The sequence below is a fragment of the Pezoporus flaviventris genome, unplaced genomic scaffold (genome assembly GCF_033815535.1).
Source record: "Pezoporus flaviventris isolate CSIRO_AGI_PZ_B2104156 unplaced genomic scaffold, CSIRO_AGI_Pfla_v1 ptg000001l, whole genome shotgun sequence".
Taxonomy (NCBI): domain Eukaryota; kingdom Metazoa; phylum Chordata; class Aves; order Psittaciformes; family Psittacidae; genus Pezoporus; species Pezoporus flaviventris.
Genome location: NW_026892549.1, coordinates 63,767,740 through 63,792,117, shown reverse-complemented (window position 1 = coordinate 63,792,117; position 24,378 = coordinate 63,767,740). Strand labels below are relative to the sequence as shown.

The window sequence follows — 24,378 nt, the reverse complement described above, 5'->3', positions numbered from 1 at the left end:
CATCAAGGTAAAAAGCGCTGTACTATTCTCATACTTCATCCACATCATCTGCAAACTCTGACTGATGGTGATCATGTCATAAGAGCCTAAGGAAGTCTTTCCAAGTTATGCTTCCCTCATATATGAGTAGTTAACAGTTAGCAGTTGCCTGAAATAGCATTATAGTCTCCAGTGCTGAAGAAGCTAGAAATCTGTGTGGGAGAAAGTAATGTAAGAGTGAAAACTGTGACACAGTAAGGGTAAGACTTCATGCCTGTACAGAAGTTCTCTATCACTTGATGGCTTTAATACAGAGAAGTGGCTGTGTGGAATAACAAACCGTAATTCCTCTGAACTCACCACTGAATAAAGAATCATCACCCCATCCCCCCAAAAAATAAGACCTATGAATAAATGAATAAGCTATGAACTGTCAGCTGAAAAGAAGCAGTGAAAAAACAGAAAGAGAGAGAAAAATGAAGAGGTTTAGGTGCCAAAGAGCAAAGTGCCAAAAAAAATCAGGTTCTGACAGATTGGAATGAGCAATGATCCCTAGTTCGTTAGTTCCATATACAGTGAATGTTGCCAGAGTCCTTTGGTCCTACATTAATTTACAAAGTACTGTGATAAACAATTTATTCTTTCCACAAGAAGTACCAGTGAAGACAGGTAAAGGAGGAAGCCATGTATAGGAGAAGTCATGTAAGAAAGGCACAAAAGGCAAGTAGGGGTTCTAAAAGTTTACTGCAATCCAGATGTTGTCTAATGCAGTGATCAGACCAACAGTCTTTATTCTTCCTAGGTCTTCTATAGATCACCAGAGAATATTATTTATATGTGATACTAATATTATAGAAACACTAAACATTGTTTTTACACAAGTGCAAGTGATAAAGAAGAGACACCATGCAATTACCCAGCTGTACTTACACCATTAGGGAATTCTTTCTGGATCACAGGTAAGTCAGATAAATACTTTGACTTTGGGCTTATGGGTACAGAGCCTGGGGACAGCAGTTGGTATTTGGAATGCAGCTGCCTACTTTATCCATTTTTATGCGCTAATTTCCTTGATGTAGGGATTTGGGGATGGGGAAATACTTTCATAAATTATAAGCAAAAAAAACCTCTTTCATCTCCTTCATTCTGGATAGCCATTGCATAAAACCTGTCAAAACCATATTGCTCTGGCTTCATCCCTGCTTCAGTTCCATTGATTACAGTGGAGTTAAATCAAAGATGAATCTGTCTGCTCAATTTAAATGTAATGATTGGTTAAAAAGTTGGGGGGATAGTCCTGTCTAAATCCAGTGCTGTTTTATCCTTGTGTCAGCATTTAATTCCATTTGCATATAAGCCTATTTCCCTTCTCTAAATTTAATTTGTTAGAGCCTGGCCCTCAGCAACAACAAAGTAATTGCATGCAGTATGGGGCAATGGTGCCAATACAGCATGTGCTACAGAAATGCCTCACACAGATTTAGAAAAAGGTAGTCATTAGTGACATTCTGCCTGGTAACAGCAAAAACAAAAACCCAACCCAAACTACCTCATGGGCATGCGGGCATATTATTAGATACCTCATGTATCTAATAATACATATATGAAGAAGCCTTTGTTTAATATGGGCTATTAATTGTGGCTGTTTCACCAAAGGAAATGACATACCCATGTGTCCATGTGTTATATAACCGTTAGGAATCATCCCAGAGTTTCATTGAGAAGAGAGAAAACTGTCTGAGGCTTAGTTCTTAAACTGCCCTAGATATCATCTGTGACTCTGTGCAAGGAATTTTTGCTTCATGATTTAGCAGGCTTGTTTTAAGCTGGGGAGGAGCGGTTGGCATTGTCACAATGTATCTTGTTTGATTAGCTGCTACGTTCTACTGCAGCACTGTTTACTGTGTTCTCATACCACCTAGCCTCCAAATGCTCATCCCAGTCTTCGTTTAGACTTCTCACCTGGCCATCTTACAATGAAAAGATTGTTCTTGGTGAACTTGACCTGATTGACAGTCATTCTAATTCAGTTGTTCTTCCAAATGTAGGGCTACCTGTCTGTAGGATCCTTTATTCTCATTTTCTCTATCCTGAATATTTGATTGCACCAAAGGAAAAACCCCAAAATCAAAATATTTCTTGGGATTTAATTTGAGTTTCTCTTTCTGCTTCAGAAATTCAGCTTTCATCATACATTCTGATGCATTAGAACTGGTTACAGTCATAGATTCTTATGTCTTGTCACTTTTGCACAACTTTGTGATCTGTCAGGGTCATTCCAGTTTCACCATTTGTGGAAAGAAGATGCTGATGCCAAGAGGTAAAGATACTGGCCTGGAGCACTGTACATTATTGTGCAAATAACAGAGCCTGGAAGAGAAATTTCCTGAATTTCCAGATTTCCTGAATTAAGAGCTGCATGCTTTGTGCCTAGGGCCATTCTGTATATACAATATAAGCTCATGGAGAGTGGGAAACAAACATACATCTACTTTCTAATCTCTATGTTTTGATAAATCAGGTTGTTTCCTAACATACCAGATCTTTTTGGTGCATATTGGGCCTCCCATGGACAGGAAGGCCCGCTATTACCCTTGTTACCTCTTGATGCACTTGCAGCCTAGCCTCAGTAGGATTAGAAGGTACTCAGGACCTTTCAGGAGGCACTTATCACTTTACAGGATTAGGATAAACCTGCCTTTGATGTTTTTGTGATCACACCCATCTGTCATAACTGAACGTGGAGAATTAGGCTTTATTTTTATTTAATGTTCTAGTTATGTTTAAAAGGTCAAATATAAAAATAAATCAGATCATTTTTTCTCAGTTTGCCTGCTTTACTATTAAAAAATCAATGAGAATATGTTGTGTTTGTAATACATATGCTAATATTTGAGAAGTCAACCCACCCCCATAGTTATTATCAGAATCAGCAAATATAGATATGGTTTCAACTGATTTTAAGTTTTAACAATTGTACTCCATTTCACACTCATTCCTCTTCTTCCACCCATATATTCATTACAAGTGTCAGATAAGGCTAATCCTTCATGTCACATTACTACAGATGGTTACATAGGGGACTTAAACCAGATGCTGATAGTCCGGATAATCTGGATAAAAGCTGGTAACCTAAATCAAATCCATTTTGTGTATTACTCATGCTAACAGTTAAGAGATGTATAAAATCTTTATTACCCTTTAATGCTTTACATAACTCTTCTGCTTTCTTATTGTTATACTTTCAAGGTTTTTATTTTGGAGAGGGTTCTTCTACATCTCCCACTATCCTACCTTAGATAAATCATACATGTATGTTTGTCCATAAACAAGACTTGAGGAGGGGAGAGACATTTGCTAGATAAGAATGAGTACTAAGTTTATCTTTTGTTTTAAAATTCCTGTTGGCTTGGACATTGGCAGTATGAAAAGCAAACTGAATTTCTTTCGTAGGAGGAGGTTCAATGGAAGCATTAGCAGGAAAATATTCCTTACTTTTGAAGAGTCTTTGAAGTTCAGTGGTTAGGACGGGAGCTGGTAAGAGTGCCTTCTGGTGAGTGGCCTAGGCCTCTGAACAGACTTGCGTGTTTAGAATCCATTTTTCTGTCTACCGGGAATAGAAGTATCCTATCTTAAATGGGCTTTATTCTGAATATTAACTGTACCTTTATTTGGAATACTTTCATTTAATAATGGTGTTTGTATTCTGAATTGAGGGATTCACAAAGGCTAGTTAGTTTAGGCACTCTGTGTGTGTGAGTGTGTGTGTGTGTTAAAGGAGTCAGTTATTTACATGAGAAGTTCCGTGACATAAACATATTTAAGTACAGAAATGTAGACAGCACTCAGAATATGTGCCATATTAAGTCATATTTATTCCACTGGTACATACATATTCCCATGAAATGGAAGGATTCTAAGATATAGAATCATAGAATAGTTAGGGTTGGAAAGGACCATCAAGTTCCATCCCTCCTGCCATGAGCAGGGACACCTCCCACTAAACCATGTCACCCAAGGCTCTGTCCAACCTGGCCTTGAACACTGCCAGGGATGGAGCATTCACAACTTTCTTTGCCTTCCTATTACTACCGCTGAATGCTGCCTGTGGCTAAAGGACTTGGAAACGAAGATACTAGGTTACCTATTGTCAATTTATATAATGCTATTTTGGGTCTTTCAGTACAGATCACACTGTTGCCTAAAGTTAGCATAGTTCTGCCAAAATCAAGAAAATCCAGATGATTTACAGGAATAAAACCCCTTGATCTTTCCCTGTATGTATACAATGATGTAGCAGTGAAGTATACTGCTCACTCTGGGTCACATAATTATCTGCAAATTGCTGAAAAGGTTTACAAGACCAGTCTGTCATTGCAGCTTAGAGCATACTGTGAGGACGTCTAGTGCAAACCTGAGAGGATACGAGTGAAGACATACTGTCCAGATACTTTCTATCATTAGTATACACCAAGTGATCAAATACCATCAGAATTGTTGTTCATTATGGGATCATAAACCTTTATAGTGGAAGGGAGGGTAAATACTTTGGTCTGAAAAGTTAGCCAAAGGAAGACAAATTATTGCAACAGATGAAAGTGGTGAGTAATTACATGCAGTGTTGTGAGCAAGGAACCAAACCCTTACAATTATGTGTTTTGTGGCAAGTGAGGTCTTGGTAGGATGATGCACATTACACTAAATATTATGATTAATAGTTATAATGCTATTTTAATGTTTGTGGTTATCAGCTAGTGGAAGCAATAAGTGGATCTAATTGATAGCAACATTTGACTGACCTTTGGCAATTACTTTTTGAAATGTAAATTTTTAGACTGTGACTTTAAACAGTAGCAGTTCCTCAATGATGTATTTTAGAGGCTTACAAAAAGTATGGAGATAGAAGAATGTACTGTTATTGACCATATAGATGTGGTTGAAAGTCCTATGTATGGGGCAGATATTTTGCTACCATCTATTCTGCATTAGAGGAAATGTCCAATTCAGTGGAGTTGTTTCTTTGCATGTTGTAGGCTTGGACATGCCATTTCAGCACTAAAAAGTCTGATTCATAATGACTGAAACATCATTTCCAGAAATGCTGTTTAGTGGAGTGTGTATGTATGAAACGATGCCCTAGTATAGAGAGGGTCCTAGGTTATGGGTATTTTATGATCCACATATCTCTAATTCATCTTTTGTTTTTGAAACATAACACATGTTCTAGCTGCACTGATATGGGTTCTTGCTTATTATGGTTAATGGATTATTCATCCTTTTTGTCCTTGACATAATCCTAAATATGTGCATAAAACTCGGATCATGTTGCCCATAAAAACCAATCAGCCCAGAGTTCTTCTGCAAGGTGTTGAACATTCACCCAGAGCAGATGGTGAAGATAATGTTTAATAAAGAGTTAGAGGATTAGTTGGAACAGAAATAAGCTAAGAGAAAGGGATCATTTCATTTCATATGAAACTCCATGACATTTCATGCACCCAAAGACTGATTAAAGTTATGCCAAAAGCTGCTCTTTTTGGCCAGTTTGTCCTAATACTGACCCTGCTTATGTTGTCAGCTGCTCTGTCTGCATGTGTTATTTTACTACTGTGTGAATAACTCAAAAGAAAGCTCTTCTGTTTATCCTGTGGCTGGCAAAGGTAATTCTTAATTAAATAAGGTGATAGGATTCTGCTAAATGTGTTGAATATATTGAAGCAACTGATATCTCAACCTAGGTTCAGAAGAAAGGTTTTATAGGTCATTTAAAACATAAATTAATTTTAAATGTTAATTTTCATAACGTGTGGGGTTAAGCTTTGGATTACCTTGAATATTTCAATGCTGAATGAAAAACACAGCAGGAGATAGGCCATCAAGAATTTTTAGTCTCGTTTTAGGGAAGTTTCTTTTTGCCCTCAAAAAGGTGGTGGAATAACAAAACCTACAGGCTTTGCATGATGTGTAACATTTGTAATGAAGACCTAATAAGGTTTAATTGAAGAAACTGAATAAGCCAAATCAGCCAGAAGGAGGTATTTTACAGTTAGGGTATTTCTGGGCTGTTGATTGTCCTCTGGTATAACTTCAGGTTCTATAAATCAGAAGCTCTGACAAAGCATGTCAGGTATGGGTGCTGCAGAAGCAACATAAATGACATCTACTGGTAAATAGAGTGTCCTTTGTTCTGAACACAGCATTTAAACCCTTTGAAGCTGCACTCATAAATAAACACATGGGCTTAGGAGAAGACATTTTAGAATGGTTGGTTGAAGACCCAAGACATGGATTTCTCTTTAACAGTTATGGCACAAGAGTAGAACACGATCAAAATCCAACCAATTTCCTTTCTTTACTGAGACTCAGTGGTCACTGAAGTATATAAACAGATGTAAGCACCTCTGGACCTGTTGCAGCTGAGGCATGGGACTCTGATCAGTCTTTAATGGTAGAGCACTGTTAGCTGTTTCAGTAAAGCAGGAAGTCAAAACTATTCTTCAATCAACAGAGTTGCTTTTGCACTGAAGTGGGTCAAAGCTGAAACCTTGGAAAGCCTCTTGAAGTTGGGTGGCTTGGATGACATTACTTCCTATTCCTACCTATTAGTTCCAGACTTCAGCTGAAATCTTCTCAAAACCCAGCCATCTTCTGCTGTTAAAACAGTGTTTGGCTCTCTTAAATAAAAGCCCTAAAGCCTTTTCTTCTCTTGCTGATTTTTTTCCTATGTAAACTTGTGCTCCTGTTGTTTCTCCATTTGGTTACTTTTGCAGATGTTGCATAGGACGCTTCAAACAGCAGAATCTATATAAGTAGTCTGGATTAACATAAAAATAGCAAGCCACTGTTAAGAATGAACTGGAAATTAATGAAATTTATTTCATTCATGAATTTCGCTGAGAATAATTGTACTTATTTTATTACAAAAACCATATTTAGCAGCTGACTCTTGTGTTTGAAAAATAGTGATTATTATCAAATAGTTTACTCTAAAACTATCTAGTGAAATTCTTCCCAAATTTCCTTAGATTTGATAGAGATTTCTCCATCCTTCATTGTGAAACCACAGTGGCAAGAGTAAAGCTCAACAAGAAGTCTGTCAGCTGATACCCAGTATCAGAATCAGATAATTCAGTTCAACAGGAAGATACAGGCATATGACACAATTGAGATGAGACATGGATAAGTCTAAAGCAAGTTATGGCTTTATCTCAGCCTAACCTTGAACCAGATGCCCTTTCCAAACCCCTTCACACCCACAGTGTTCGTAGTGCACAACAGCTATTGCAGTAACAAACAGCTAGAATTAACAGAACTGGAGATGGGAGGAGAGAGGCCTTGGAAAGCATGGCATTAAACTTACCTGTATGGATAGTTTTCATTCAAACCCTGTGTTTTAAAATGTGCAGATATAAATGAATGCAGTGCCTGACTGCATTTTGAAATGAGCAAGAGATTCAGGTACAAAAAGACTTTTTCTTGTTAGGACTTGACGCGACTTGAACTATGATTGCACTGAAATGTATGGTGAAGCAGAAAATATTTCGTTAAACTTCTTCATGTTTTGCCACTTAAGTAATAATTCCACCACAATAAACCCCAGAAATGCTGCTTAGTGCAGAGTGGGTGGCATTTTAATTCTTTCCCAGATTGTAAATGATTAATATACAAGTAATTTGTCCTGGCATTCAGAATGTTCTTCACCTTTAAGTCGCTTTAGTTACTCACTCTGCAGCCTGCCAGTTAGTGGATTTACATCATCCTCAGATACTGCTTTTCTTTATTCTGTCTGTGTGTTTCTGGTCCTGGCTGGGGAATGTTAGAAAACAGGCTTTGTTTTGATTTCTTCCCCTTTGTTTTTCACAAGTAGTACTTTTCCCAAAGTTTGCAGAAATAAAACGTGTGCTGGTTCTTTTTTATTCCTATTTGACCTGTATTGGTTTCCTAACTTGCATCTTCCAGCTCTAATCTCTCCTTTAATGGGGTGTCTGTGCTGCTTTTCTCACAAGATGAACACCTTCATCCTTTTTGCATCTGAATTATACAGTTATATTTCATTAAGAGATTTCTGATTTTGGTAGCTTTGGACTGAGTGAGATCCTACCACCAAGCATAATTCATTTTGGATGCATTTCTGGTGTGTTCTTGACTTGGATTAATAGAAAATCATTTTTTCCTGTAAGGCTCTTAGATTCAAATGCATCATTTCTTCTTTCATTTTTAGATGCTTGTCCAAAGGAAGATTAAAGTTATGTTTAAATATCATGAGACGCTGATTTTTTTTGACAGAAAACCCACAAATTGTTGATTAGTCCAGTGTAAATCTCTCTGGAACATACCCAGATGAAGGCTATAACTGTGGTGATGTGTGCTTTTCTGTAGCAATAGTTTTATTGGCAAATGAAGTGTTTATGCTCCCTAGTTACATCACTGGGTTCTAATAAACAGATATCATGCAGCTATAACAAACTATCTAGTAATACTTCACATACTGCTTTTCCCAATAGGAAAGACAAGCCAGTAGCAGGAATACTTCTCACTGCTTTTCATTACAAATAGTCTTAATTTTTATCTCACTTTAGGTTAGGGGAACTTCAGGATAATACAGTATACAGGAGACGCTGAAAATTCAGGGTACAGCTAAATCTCCTGTCCCTCTCTTAACTTCTGAGGTTCCTGCTGAAGATTAACTCTCTTCCAGGATCTGATGGAAGCTCATCTTCAAGACAGGTCTCAGCCCGTACCTGCAGTTCTGCATCCAGAAGAACCTCCACAATGACACAGTTCCTGCTGCTAGATTATTGCTGCACCCAAGACTTCTTAAATTAGCCCCAGCTGGGCTATCTGGGACCTACTGGCTGCCGGTGGAGAGCAGCAGGCTGCATCAGGAACAGTCACAGCTCCTCCATCACATGCTGCTGAACTGAAAACCAGCACTCAGGCAAGAGAAGGGTGGTGGCAAACTCAGGTTCCCTTTCCTCTCATAGGAAAGTAACCCTTACTCAGTTTCAGCTGGGTGAAAGCCATGGTTTAACACCCACTTTGCAAAGAAACACCTACATTTCTACAAACAATAATGGGCAAACTCCCTTTTAAATTTGGAAGAAGACCCCATAGTCATCTGGAAGTAAACTATTGTTTTTCACCACTTGTGGCTTCTACTTTCTCCTGATAAAAATCCTGGTGCAGGAGAAGAACTGAAAGAATCCCATTATAAAGAGATTTGGAAGGAATGCTGGTTTTCACACCCAGTAAATCATGGATTGTTTTTTTTTACTTATAAAAAGGAACAAAAGGAGTCACTCTTATGCTGTGCACTTCCTTAGTTTCCCTCTTCTGGAAAACCCTATCAAAGAGGAATGAATGATATGCTTTAAGGGTGCACTTGATTAGCATCATTAGAGAAGCAGTTCTGCCTTCCTGCTTTCTTCTGAGGCAGCGCCTATCACCTGGCTTGGCCTGCCTTTGCACGTCACACTTTGGGCAGTGAGAATGTGGACGAGCTGGATACAGGAAAGACTGGATCACCTTATATTCTAGTAACATCCTGCCTTTCAACCTCCTTTCTAAAAGAAAGCATACAAATTGCTCCATGTTTCCAGTGAAGTGTGGTGAGTTACAAAGTATATTCCTATTCCCCAGAGGTTAAATGAGGAAGTACTGTGTGATGCCTTTCTTCTTTGTAATGACCAGCTAAGGAAAAGGAAAGAAATCCTCCTGTTTTGTTTTCAACAGCTCTGTCCCCTTATGAATGTGGGCAGGTGTTTACATATTAAAATCAAACCTATAATATTGCCAATACAAATAAATGCAAGTATCATACTTTTAATCTTTAACAGAGAAATATTTACTGCGGGGCCAAATTCATTCCCTTTCCCCAGCTGTGCTTTTGTTGATAAAATAGAGGTGTTTGTGACACTATGTGTGGTGGGTTTGATTTTGTTCAAACGGGTTGACAGTTTATGGCATTAAGCATGAAAAATTACATCTTCAACAAAGTTTTCCTTGGTGGAGCTCTTGGGAACAGCAGTAAGACCTTCTCAAGCTAAATAGAGCCTCTGTGATGGCTGAGTGGTAGTTTTGTGGTTCTCTTTGGGTCTTTGTCATTTATCCTGTTTCCGTCAGATGCTAAAAATGTGAGAGAAGGTGAAAAATGCAAAGGCCACGTACTTGTTTTGTGTACATCATTTGGATTTTGTTATTTTGTGTGATTATTTGAACAGGTCAGCTAATTCAGAAATCAAATTCAATAGGGATTTGAATGGAGGATGGCAGGAATAGGAATAGCTATCATTGCTCATCTGGACTAGGGTTTTCTCTCTATTAAAGCTACAGGAAGTTATGTAAATATGTTTTATGTTTTCAAATTTATGTATTAATATACAACCATGTAAAATATAAATGTCTAATTGTGAAGCATAGTGGAAATTTGTAGGGCTTCTCTTGTGAATCAGTAACAACGAAGCCTTGACTTCATGAAACTGAGAGCCCTGGATTACAACTCAAAGTAAGTGGGGGCAAACCAAGAGTTAATGTATGGCACGGTTTCTGAAGATCAGGAGTACAGTCTGTCTTTTAAGGGAGTAGGGGTTTTGTTACTGAGGCAGAGTTTAGTGATACCAACATAGCAATGCCATGGAGAGAAAAGATAAATTTAGATTGAATGATTTCTCAGTTAAACAGGGACCAACAGGGAGTTTATAATAAAACAATTTACACTCACTTTGGAATATGACAATGGCAATTTTTCTTGTGCTGAAAACAAACCGTTACTGATGTATGTTTGTGACCCAGCAGGAAGTTTTCTAATAGAGACTCTTTCCACATCTATTCAGTAGCAGATGTAATTTATCCAACTTGTCTAGCAGTATATAATATCATGTATTATTACTACTGTCACATTTTCCTATGGTGCTAAAATCCTGGTGAAAAATTCAGTTTCCTTTGGAATCCTGCATCAGTGACATACAGCCTTCAGCCTTGAAGGTTTCGCTCTTAATAAATTAGATGCTTAAATTCACTCCTCTGGTTTTAGATTTCATTAAAGATATTTGTGGTCTAAGCTCCTGTTCTGAAAAAATCCATCAGGTAACGTTTTGACATATATGGTACCAATTTTTCATTCACATACTGTAATGTAAATCAGGAGGAGGTTCCTTTGTCAGTGCAGTAAATCAGGGTGAAAGAACTGACTTCCTTTACAGGAAATCGTAGTTGCATTTAAAATGCCTGATACTAGAAGTATTGCTGTTACATGTGTTTTATTTTAGCTGTATCATGAGGAGGAAAGGATGTCAGTATTCCTAATTTAAAGTCTGAGGTCCCAAGTTTCTGTTGTCTTCAGCAGGGATCCAACAAAGATCCCATATAAGACTGGTACAGTCAGGTGAGTGTGGAAACAGAGAATTGCTTCTAAGACCAACTAACATCTCAGGTGATGTTCAGAACTGCTTTTGGTCAGATGAAGCTATCATCTCTCCTTAGCATCAGGCAGAACCATTTCTAAGACTTCTTTGCAGAATAAGATGGTACTAACACAGCTGATTCTGTACTAGAGAAACAGCTGGTATCTATAAGCACAGGATCCCTTTAGAAGAAGAGGCCAATTTCTTCAGTTCTTTCCTTCCTATTTTGTTTTTACTCCTGAGGAGATATTCAAGGAAAAGGAAGTGCTGGTTCCAGTTGTCTAATGGCAGTAAGCTCCTCTGGTTCATCATGGGAAACCACTGCGGTAGTGGTGGAGAAATATCTAGGAGCAGATTACAGATTCTGTGTTCTTCATTTTATTTTGTGCTTAATTCTCCACAGCTGTAGCTGAGGGACAAGAAAGCCTAAAACAATGAAGGGCAAGGATCTGAAGTTAGATGAGATTGTCCATGGGCAGAAGAATGGGACACAGGCAGAAGGGGTGGTATGCCATCATTCAGCTGTGAAGCTGAATGATTGCCAAACGCATAAGTAAATGACAGGTTTCTTTTAGTTTTAAAATCTTAAAATTTCTGTTTGATCATTAGATATTGCTAAATGTGTGATAGGTAAATTAAAACAGAATTTGCAGGTAAATACAAATGTAAATCTTGACTTATCTAATTGATAAGCTCCTGCTAAGGAGAACTGAAAAAGGTTGTATTAGGGTCTCCAAGAAAGAAATTACATGTCTTTAGATGCAGTGTAACTGAAGTGCCTGTGCTGTTATGGGCATAGGAAAACATACTTCCTCTCCAGTCTGTATGAGGTCATTTTGTTGTGTAGGAGAAAAGGTAATAAGAAAATGACCAACAAGTGCTCGAGTGAGCAGGCTTTGCAAGAAGAGAACAAGTTTCTTCCTTTCACAGTGATCCGTGAGGTCCTGGGAATCGCTGTGCAGCTCTGTGTCACCATGTTTGCAGGAGTTTCAAAGGCATTGAGGGGCAGATGAAACCTTTTTCTTCAATGTCACAAATGAACTTTCAGTTCTATGAGTAAGATTTAACAAGGGAGATGCTTTCTGTCACTTGGTACTGTTTTAGAATCTCTAGAAACACATCACCGTCCATAACTGAAGAACTCCCATTCCAGTAAGATCACTGAGAAAATGTTTTTCAACTTTCTATGTATTAAATGCTTACACATTCTAATGTGAGAGAGAATTTCATCAAATGTAAGAGGCTTTGAGCCCTTTGTGGCACTTCTGATTGTCAGAGACAATTCTGCTGCACCTGAAGGCTTGTTCTTTAGGAGGGGACAAGTTTTCATGAAACAAAGTCTGCCTGAGCTGGCTAGCAGGAAAAGGAGTCCAAATGGCTATAGTGACCTTTTCGACTCTCAGTCAAAATAGTCTAGCAAGTAACTAATGCAGGCTTGCAGATTTGTGTGTTTTTTTCAGATAGCAGCTATCACATAATTAGATGCTGTAGACAGATTGCAGTATTGGATAAATCAGACGCTTTTCTTTGCAGGCTCAGAAACTTCCATAATATTCCACCCTTCAGTTTAAAATCACAGGCTTCTAGAAACAAATTATTAAGCACATCTCCTGGTAGGTTCTCATAGTAGGTACTTTTTTCCCCCCCTCTGTGCATGAGTCAGTTAGAGCAGTGCCTTCCCTGTACTCCAGGCTGGTAGGTGACAATGGACTGATCTGGTGGTGAGCTCATATCATGTTCAAATATAGCAACATCTTGATGATATTATGATGATTACCACTTTGCAATTGGTATGTCTTAACTCAGCACAGGAACATAACATTCTTAACGAGGTAGAGCAATAATTTGCCTGTCACAAAATGATCCTTTCCCTTCCAAATGACAGTGTGTTACCATTACAAGCATATGTCCCCATCTACTAAAGCAGTAATAAATACAGGTCTGGCATTACCATATTAGATGTTTATGCCATTTGATAAAGTGTAAAACTTGATCTGGATCAAAACTGATCATATAATGCATGGATTCTGGTGTTAGTTAAGGCTGTGAGGATATCTCTTTTTTGCCTGGCCCACAAGAGCCTGGAACTATTCAGGAAATAGCTGGGGCAAATGAAGAGACTAGAAGAGTTAGTCACTGCAGCCTTAATGTGAGTTGTTGTAAGCAATTCCTCTTGGAAACTCTGAGCAATTGTTCATGTAAGGCTCAGTTTTGTCCTCCCTCTTTAGGCTCTGAGCCCACAAATTTATGTGGGTTTAATTTCAAGCATGTGGTCCTGTGGGCTTCAGTAGGGCTACTTAAGCTTGAAGTTAGGCACATGTGTAAGCGTTTTCAGAATCAGAGCTGTAGGAGAGAGTCCCAATTATTGTGATGGGAGTTTTGCCTGAATGCAGATTGAGCCCATGTGTTACAAACCCCATTCCTTGACTCTCCAGTAGAACTGTTGTAACTAGGGAGAAGTTAATTCAGTGAGATAGATGTCTATTGCAAGTTCTTCTATACTCATCAGAGGAAAACTTGTTTTCTTACTGCTGAATTTCCTTGGTGTTGTCGGTTTAACTTTACTTCATTAGACATGTAGTAGCTGATCTATAGCTTGTTATCAATGTTATCTAAACTCTGTACTGTTGGTTTTGCGTTATTTGCTTACTATCAGTGGGACTGAAGAGATGGTACAAATCTTCAAAACCCACATTTTATTAATCACTTTGTGAATTGTTTTATAACCACTTTATGGTTTTAAAAAGCACTGAATTTCTTTGCTGTGCTGTGAGTTTTGGTCATTTTCTTACAAAATCAATGAGCATGACTTTGAATACTTGAATAGGGTAAAACTATTGACCACTAGGATGTTTAGAGTTAGAATTAGTGAAACCAAATCTTAAGGTGCAAGATTTCATCCGTTTTGTGAGTGGTGCATGAGAGCCTGTGTGTTACTCTTCAGCAGTACAACTTCTGTGGACAGGTAGAGGGAAGGGGTTGAGGTAGATATAGGACTTTGTGACACATTGGAGCCACTGCACTGCGTTCTAGTGTGACTTTAACTACAGGACTAGGTATGTTTTCACCGGTAACATCTTCCCCATGTATTTCCTCTTGGAATGCAGAAACTGGTCTGAGTTTGGGCTTTAGCATGTACTAGTGTGGGGCATATGCTCATCCAGCTACAGCCTATCTCTATTTACAGGGAGTGGTATATATTATGGTGCTTTAAAAGGCACTCCAGTTTCAGAAGATGCCAAAGTGGCTTTAGCCCCACAAGTACTATCCCAGTGTGTGGCTTTTCAAAACTAGAAATATGTAAGAAATCCAGCAAACTCATGTGACTCGCACTAGGCTGTCACACTGGCTCTGTTGCAGAATGCAAGGTCAAGCAGGCAAGTGGGAGTCATGAGGTGATGCCATGTACCATTCCGTATGAAGGACTGGGGAAAAAGCACAACATGAAATACTTGTGGTGCTTGATAGGAAGTCCTCTTGAATAGCATTTATTTTTCTACCCACATTTGCATGCTAACATTGAATGTATTTGGTGGGATAGAACAGAGTCTTGGGTGGCTCAGTCTTTTCAGTATTTAACCAAGTGCTGTAGTCTTGTGTATCTCAGATTCTCTTCCATCTGTTTTAATGCTGCTTTCTTATTAGTAATAGCCCAGCTTACAGCAGTGGTAGTAGAATAGGTTCAAACCGGTGACATGGGAGTGAAAAACTGTTTATCTGTGGCTGGATGCTCTGGCAGCAGAGTCTTTCCAGGATTAACTTGTTACCAAAGGCATTAGAATCACTGGAATAATTCTGATGTAAACTATGTTTGGATCATTCTTATTCTAACACCTCATCAGCCAGAGTAATGTGATGAAAAATGTCACTAGTCACTTTGGCTGGGAAGATTAAGACAGTACTTGTTAAAGTGATTGGAAAACCTCTGATGTGGGTGGGACAAAACCTATTCCATTTTGACTGTAATACACAAAGGAACTCTAAGCTGTTCAAGCAAGGCTATAATCCAAAGTGCCAAATGGTACATTATTAATTTTGAGCAAATATGTATGAAAAAGCACACAGAAGGTAAGTAATATAGAGCAGATGGAAAATATTCCTTTATTCATATTACTTGATTATTTCTTGTTACATGGCCATATTTATATTCATTTTGTAAGCCAACCATTTTGTTTTGAAACAAAATCACAGCTCTTACTTGACATAATTTCTGTTATACTGGATGAAAATGCATTTAAGATTGTACATGGAAAAGAACTTCTTTAGAGTATCCCAAAAGGTGGATTCGGACCCTTGGAAAAACAGAGGAAGAGAAATGAAATGCAGAACTGCATCACTGAGCCTAAAGTTCTCCGTATTTGGGTACTTTTGCTTCCGATACTACAAGCGTGTTAACGCACAGACTAGTAATTAGCATGTAGAGATGAACCATCTCTGAGCTATGTAACATTTATGCTTAGAGCATAAATGTCAGGGATAATTAGCAAGATCGGCACAGCAAAACTTCTACATCTGTGAAAGCTGAAAGAATTGACTATTTTAATGATACCATGATGGATACTAAAGTTTCTGGGAGTTTGAAAGTCCCTGTTGAAACAGGCATTGACAAGTTCTTGTCTGGACTCAGCACACCACCCGCTCAGTAGCACCCTGTCATTTTAGAGCAATTGCCCAGCAAACTTTGAAACTGCTGTCACAAAAGATTGCTAAAACAGAGGTAGCTCTTTTAATTTGTCTGCCACTTTTTCCTGTCTCTCCTCCTGCACTTTTGTTGAGTGCAAGGTTTAGCTATCGCATCTGAAGTTCTTCCACATATTTCTAGAGGTCGGGTTGAGGCTACATTGCCAATTTGTCCTACAGTGTTAAGGGAAGTTTTAAATAAAACCAGTCTGTTCACACTTCTTTTACTTATACAATTTAATATAGAGGATTGGGAGTTATTCCTTCTATAGCTGGGGAAACTATTTGGAATATGTAGAATATAATGAGTTTAACTAGAGAAGGTGATTTGTCAAAATCCAGCTGTTTCGTAGGAATGTATGTGTGTGTGTGTTTGTGCATATATATGTGTGTGTATATATGCACATAGTATTTTCCCACTTGTACATACATATATATATATATATATATATATACATACCAAAAAACCCAGCTATATCTAAAATACATCTGCTTCAGACTGGCCAGTAGTTGATGTTCTGTCCAGGTACAGGTTCTTGCTGTGGAAATGTTCTGTTTATACAAGATGAAAAGGCTCCAGTGCTAAGTTTGAGAACAACTTAGCTCAGACTTCCAGGTGGCCAGGATGCTCAGCTGGAATGTGAGAGGAGGCTAAAGGAAGAATTAGAACATGCTTGTGTTCACTGTGTTTTTATAGTGGCCACTGGTTTATCCAGATAGGAAACAGTGAAGCATTTTTGAAGCCTTTGAATTTTCATGAGATGGGAAAACTTTTCTTCACAGTTCTAGGTCCAGGAAGTTTCTTGCACGTTAGCTACTCATGTGTGATGCTGGAGGCAGGAAGGCAAAAACATAATTCAATTTTTTGTACCTCTCTCTAAAAGGCTTTATTATCTGCTTGCTTTTTTTCCATGGGCCTTTCCAAGCAATAAAATTCCTTGTTATGATTCTCTCAGGGCAGAGTGGAGGTATAAGGCAGCTATGTCAGACAGCAACTTCTGTGCCAAGAAATGGAGAAGAGTTGTTTTAAGGACATGATAGTTATGCAGGCATCAGACTTCCATGTGATTAGTACTCAGTGGGTATCCTGAGATTATGAGCAAGGAGTAGGAGGAAACGTCTGTGTCTATTATTCTTATAAAGGGAATTTAACTGTGGCACATATTGCTGATTCTACAATTGAAATTGAGTGTAAGATTCTGAATTACAGCAACTTGATCAGTTAAACGCTCCTCTTGCTAGAGAATGGTTTCTGCTGTCTGAATCCCATCACAATTGGAAGCAGCACTGGGAGGAGGCAGCTGAAGTTCATTATCACATGGATGGGGTTTTGTTTTCTCATTCCTTACACATAATTTTTGTATTTAGCTGTCAGACTTTTTGAGGGTAAAGTGGGCAAGAATAAATCCGCGCTTGTAGGATTACTTCTAGATTTCAATGGAACAAAAATTGCATTTTGATTTTCACCATCATTTAATTCTCTCGAGTGAATAGTTGTGGAAGTGAAAAATATGAAGAGCTAAGTATGATATATACATTTAAGTGATGGGAGAAAAACTTTTAACATACAGAATTACTAACAGTTTACACATTTGACTGTAGGGGGAGTGAATATTCATAATAGGAGAAAATTCACAATGTGAAATGACATTAGTAGCTACTGACAATCTGTAGCTATCAAAGAATGAGCACTGGCACATTAGTAAGGAACTTAAAAGCCGTTCCAAAGTCTAACGTCTTAGTAACTAAACTACAACTTCCACGAGTCATATTTTTGAACTCCAAACTATCTTATGAAATTTGGCTAGAACACATTTTTATTGACACAAATGAGTATATTAATTTCCGTAAGATATTATCTCTTACCATATATTTAATTCAGATTCTCTTTCTACTCCCACTAAAATAATTGCTTACAATATACAGACTTGATTTTATATGGCTAATTAGAGCAGTGCATGGAAAAAAATAGATTTGCAGGTAATACTGAAATTAAATATGTTAATCTGTACCTCAGTGCACACATTTTGTATGAGCTTTAATTTGCTATATAAATTATAGTTCTGCATGTAGAAAATGCCCTTGAAAGAATGTCCTATTTTTTGAATACTAATATCATAGGGAAACAAATATACAAAGCCTTTAGCTATAGGCTATATTTGCATAAATTAAGGCAAGTAGTCACTCTGAATATCCAACTGAAGATATACTTTTAAAAGATACTGTGCATATCATATAGTTGCTAGGACTCTGTGTATTTAAGGTTTACATTTAGTTACAATATAGCAGCCTTTCATGATAAACAAGTAAAATTTGAACAATGAAGCATAAATAGTATAAAAAATAGGCTGTGGTTTATCACGTAGAGCACCGAGCAAATAATTGGAAAGGCTCTGAGCTCATTTCTGTCTGCTGGAGGCAAATGCCTCCTGTACTGGTCTGCTTTATGGGTTTAGTCTAGCAAAAGCTGGTCTGGTGCTCTCAGTGTAGCTGCCCAGTGCAGTGTATGCATTTTGTGATACAACTGCAGTGACATGTGCAATTCCCCACATAGATTCTGGTAAGCTCAGCTAAAAGCCTGGGAACTTTGGCTTCTTCAAAACCCTCCTTGCTGTTCAGAAAACTCTCCTTCTGTGTGGATTCAGTAAAGATTCACTAATGATGGGGAGGAGGCAATTACAAAATCCGTGAGGCAGAGAATGGCCTGAATTCTAATTACAGCTGGTTAGTAAGAAGGGCAAAGGGATATGCATGACACTTTTACACTTTCTTCATAGTTAGAGTGGTCAAAACCTTCTCTTCTGTTTAGGCAGTGGCAGTATATGCAGCATTGGATCAAATCCTTAAATTGTTTCCAAGAACCTAAACCTTTCTGTTTCTGGCTCAGGAGCAGTATCTCTACTAGAGGTACATAGCCACTGTGTGTTGTGGAATGTAGGAAACATCGTGTGTTGTTCAAACTGCATCACTGAAAATGTTGATTTTGAAAGAGCGCTTTTATTTCCAGTAGCTCTGTATCAGTAATGAAGGTTTTGTATGCTCTTGAGAACACTCTATCACTGGTCAGAAAGGTTTTGATGAGTCTATGACTTAGATGTTTAATAGTGTTAGAGTATTAACATTTGGGCCATATGTTATAGCTTCCTTTATGATCTTAAAAGGCAAGAGTATGCTCTGAGTCTTCCCACTAGCTTCACAGTAGAAAAACAGAAAACTCAGAGTTAATTTAACCTTCAGACAGTCAAAGTAAAATAAACAGTTTTTAAAATGAAAACAGCCTGGAATAGTTCACAGTGAAGAACTTCATTTTTTATTCATTCTCTTCATACAAGGTGAAGATCATACAAGTGAATGTCTAATACTGTCCCTCTGAGGGAGTGTCATTGAAAGTACCACCTAGAATTAATGGTTTCATGGTGCTGAACAAGTCAGAGCAAACTGTTCCAGAATCTGATGTTTTGTAGTGACAGGACTATTTTTGGGTAAATATTCTCCCCCTGAAGTTTCTTCATTCTGTGTAATGCTATTAGTACAATTAAATAGTGACTTGTACTTTTTGGCAAAACAACCCTTCAGCAGCAGCTTTCCAAGAAGATTATTTTAATTGCCCATTGCTACTTGCAGTTCTATGGGAATTGGTATAGTGTGACAATCTCCTCCTTTACTAGAAGAAAAAAAGCACATTGCATAACTAAATGTCACCAGCTCTGACTAAATACATGTCAATATGAACCAAAGCTGTAGTTACGAGAATTGGTAGAAGTACAATCTGTAGTGATATTTTTATCAATCTTTAAGCCATGGTCAGAAATTTACATGACACCTTTTTACCTGTCTTGTCCATTACTAACCTAGTCAAAGCAACTTAGACTATGTAATGATGTAAGGTTTGAAGAGAAATCCTCCACAGGAAGAAATCTGACCCAAAAGTATTCTAAGAGTCCTGTTGGCCAGGCAAGTTTTAGTTTTTCTTTCCTAGAAACATGGCAGAACATGTAGTTGAAGTTTACAGTCTTCAGAGCCAGTTAGCACAGAAGAGCATCATATCCAATTTTAAGATGCAATGAAAATGAACTGTTGGAGTGGTCAAAGAAAGCCTGTTCAATAGGAGTTACATTGACAAGTTAACTATGTCTATAGTCAAACATGGCAGCTGAATGACAAAGAGTACAAAAAGGTCTAAGCTTCCCAGACTGGCTTAGCCTATGAAGACATTGGTAAGATTTCCTGGGTGACTCCACCATCTTCACACAGGAGCTGTAGAAAACAGGGGAGTTCATTCAGTCTGGGTTTACTTGTACTAAGAGCAATGTAATTTGCTTCTGCCTGAAAACTATCAGCTAAGATCAAGTGAAACTTAAAATGGAACAATTTCCAGCACGAGTTGCTAAATTCTGTCAGTCTTTCTTTGGAACACTGGGGGGCAAACCAGGGATGTGCTGAAGATACGTATTGCAGGATGCTCTCTGGGTGGAGTCTATGTAGATGCAATACTAGAATGCGTGGTTGAACAGAACACGGAATGCATAAGGATCTCAAGAATCAGCTGGGGAGGAGAGGGAGGAGGGAAGGAAGGAAAGAAAAAGCAGACATTAATAAAGGCTGTTTCTGCCTTTTTAGATCATAGGTTTCTCCAGATGCTGCACCAGTCTCAGCATCTCTGAATTAGTGTTTCATTGAGGTGAGAGCATATCTAATTCATTGCTAAACAATATTTTGAATGGAAAGGCAAGTAATTAAACCCACAGTTGTTCATTTTCATGTTTAAAGATGAAAAATACCTGTACTAAAAGATGCTGAGAATAGCACACTAGAATCTCCGTGTTCTGACTAAGATTGCTGTAGGGCATTAAAGCCAATCACAACACTTGCATCTGATACAGGGTCCTTTTAATTAATTAGTCAACAAAGGTCAGGTCTTGAGTCAATGCACCAGAGCTGTTGGCCTGGACTGGACCTGATCTAATTATTCCCAGTCCTACTATCAGGCAGAGATTTTTTGATAATGACTTCTAACAGTGTAACAATGACAGAGCTCACAAAGAACAGGAAATAAAAGATGATTCTTGGAAAACAAATCAGTTTTATATTGACATGTATTATTAGCTGGAAGCTGCAAGTACCATTTCTTAAACTAATCAAACCCCTGCTTTTTGATTTTTACTGTCCCACTGAACTTTTCCATTGGCTCTGACTGTAAAGGCTATTGTTGACATAGTTTTCAAACTTTCCACATTAGAAGGACCGTCGCTGCATTTAGCCCCTAGTACACTCTGTGTCACACACACTGACACTCACTCACTTGGACTGTTGAACTTATTTTACACAAAATAATGAATCATCATACTGAGGCTACAGAAGTAATTCTGAATCTGTCACGCATTGCTTCCCACCTTTGGGCCTTGACTCAGGAGAGGTCTGTGTGGCAGTGAGGAAGAGCAGAATGGAGCAAATCTTTCATTTTCATTCTTTTCACCTTTATTCATACAGATTGGAGCAGCTGTCTGTCTCCTTCAGAAGCTAAAACTCCTGCTCTTCTGGCTTGAAGGTTCACATGGAATCTGTTCTTTCTGCTGTCACCTGCTTTGGAAAAATGTTCTGAGCCCCCAAGTTTTAGGGTTTAATAAAACCTGGGAAATACATTAGATGAAAAAAAGTGGAAATACTAAAAAAAGAAAAAAGGCAACAACAGCACAACAAGCCCCAAACTAATTTTGCTGGTTACTGTCAATGGGATGTGATACATGCAGATACTTCAGCTGTGGCTTTGCTGCCGAAGTTCTGGAGTGGGTGATGTGTGAATCACCAACATGTAGTACTATGGTTTAACTGCCATGTATAAATGTAGATTTTTAATATCAAAGTTTTGCTGTATAAGTGTAAGAAAACTTTGGAAGTCATCAGACTTCTTTTTTTTATTACAATTGTTTAAGTTAAAACTAAACTCTGCCCCAAACTGATGTAAAAACATCATAATTACATTCCTGGTTGAGTCCTTACATGCCAAGTTATAGCCTGGTATTGAGGTACAAATATTTAGCTATTAAGAGTTCCAGTAAGCCCTCCTTGTGAGTTGTGGATCAACCAATGACATGTTTAAAAACCTTTCCTTTTGATTTCAGTTCCCCCATCTTGCCGTGATCGTGACAAGTGATATACCCATATGTCTGGCTTCTATGCAAAGCACGATTCTACTAGCTTTGTTCAGTGGAATTACTATTTTTGCCCAGATATTTTAGTGTTAAACTATGTTTAATTCCCATTTAATTAAACAGTGCAACTGTACATATTTTATCAGAATAAAATATAACTATATATTTTATTAGAAAATGCTGAACACTGATGACAAAGTATTGAATATGCCAGTTTCAGATATTTTCCTGTGAGGAAAATGATTTGTAGGTTGCATTGTGGGGGAAAGGATGGAGACTTGTGCCAGCCACAAAGAAATGAAGGTTTCTGAATTGGGAAACACAGGTTCAAGTGTCAGCTCTGATGATACTGCAAAAAATACTCCTCAGATTTCCCTTTCAAAATCCCCACTGGTCTTTGGGATATGGTTTTAGCATAAGAATGACTGTTGATGAAAGAGCTGAAACCTCAGCTCTTCAATGAGCCTGACTGTAGGTTAGAACAGGGATGGAAATACACTTTTGCCTGGCATCTAGGACCCACATTTGAGTTCTCCTTTGTCATGATCCCATATCCAGTGTGAATACCCTGAGCACTTGATGGGTGTCTACTCTAGGTGCCTGTGGCATCCTCCCTCCATTTCATAAGTATCACTCAGGACAATCGTCTGGTTATCAGTTTTCCTGCTATACCTGGATGTAGCATCCTTCAGAGTGCAACTCTTGTTCTGTTTTTCCCTTGATCTCCGTTTTGAATTCGGCAATGCATATCCTGCAGATGACAACACCCATCTTTGTCTTCTCGTCATTGTGGCCCTTTCATTATTTCACATCTCACTCAGCAGTTGTCATGTCCTTTTGTTGACTCAATTTCATCAAGTTGAGAATAGGAATGAGCTCAACCGGAACTCTTCCATCTGCCGCTTTGACTCAAGTCTGAATGTAATTCAGGTTATGAGTGACCATAAGGTGTGCTTTAAACTCGCATTGAACCGAATTTGTAACAGCTAGCTTTCACCCCAAATGCATCACTTCCATCAGAAATAGAATCCAAATCTCCATTAGTTTTTTGACTTAGTCTCCCTTATTAATGGCATCTTTGCTTCCTAAGTTCACAAACCTATAAGGCTGAGAATCCTTAGTCCTCTTCCATGGTCTTTGTACTGCCTAGCAAGAGGAATTTTGGTTGATACGAAACTGGTTTATGTGCCTCAGTACTCCCTTTGGCTTGTGGCTGTTCTGTACTTACAGCCATAGATTGTTGTGCTTCACTGATCCAGAGCCAAAAGAAAGCATCCTTAGGATCAATGTCAAGGTTACTGAATTTGTAGCAGTTCTAAGTTGCCCTGACTTATGCCAGAAACTGAATTATTCCTCAAATAATAGAAAAATAAAAAATATATGATTAAAAGCTCTTCTCCTAGCTGCACAGTATGGATTTATATTCTATACAGTGTTCTTCTTTCCTCTATATTGGTTTCTCTTTCACCAATAAAACAATTCCCTACATAGAATCATAGAATAGTTAGGGTTAGAAAGGACCTCAAGATCATCTAGTTCCAACCCCCTGCCATGGGCAGGGACACCTCACACTAAACCATGTCACCCAAGGCGTTATCCAACCTGGCCTTAAACACTGCCAGGGATGGAGCATTCACAACCTCCCTGGGCAACCCATTCCAGTGCCTCACCACCCTGACAGGAAAGAATTTCTTCCTTGTATCTAATCTAAACCTCTCCTGTTTAAGTTTTAACCCATTACCCCTTGTCCTGTCACTACAGTCCCTAATGAAGAGTCCCTCCCCAGCATCCCTGTAGGCCCCCATCAGATACCGAAAGGCTGCTATGAGGTCTAATGCCTAATAGAACAACCAAACCTTCTTTCTTGCCATCCAGGTCTGTGGGTATCATAAGCTTGGTTATTGCCCTCCTTGTCAAGCTGGGGAGAAAACCTGCTCATTCTATGTTGAATGGCTTTAACTGCTTTTGTATGTACTGCGTGCAATTTGTCCATGTTATGTTTGTGTGAATGATGACATATCAAGCCGTGTTACATGTTTATATAGTGCTGTACATAGATTTAATAACTAAATCTAAGCACTTGTTTACTATCAGTGCAGAAGGAAAGATGATTTGCCACAAAGGGCAGACTACTCTTCACCTTTGTGTTTAAAGGAGTGAGATGG

The 24,378-nt window shown here is 38.4% G+C and overlaps 1 long non-coding RNA gene across 3 annotated transcripts in view; it reads left to right on the top strand.

Moving 5' to 3' along the window:
- Positions 1–24,378, top strand: part of LOC133273827 (uncharacterized) — a 157,211-nt gene that overhangs the window by 34,500 nt on the left and 98,333 nt on the right. For all 3 annotated transcript variants that reach the window (XR_009744942.1, XR_009744943.1, XR_009744941.1), the window contains exons 2-3: positions 862–938; positions 8,678–9,587. This is a non-coding gene — a long non-coding RNA (uncharacterized LOC133273827). The remainder of the gene's footprint in view (positions 1–861; positions 939–8,677; positions 9,588–24,378) is intronic.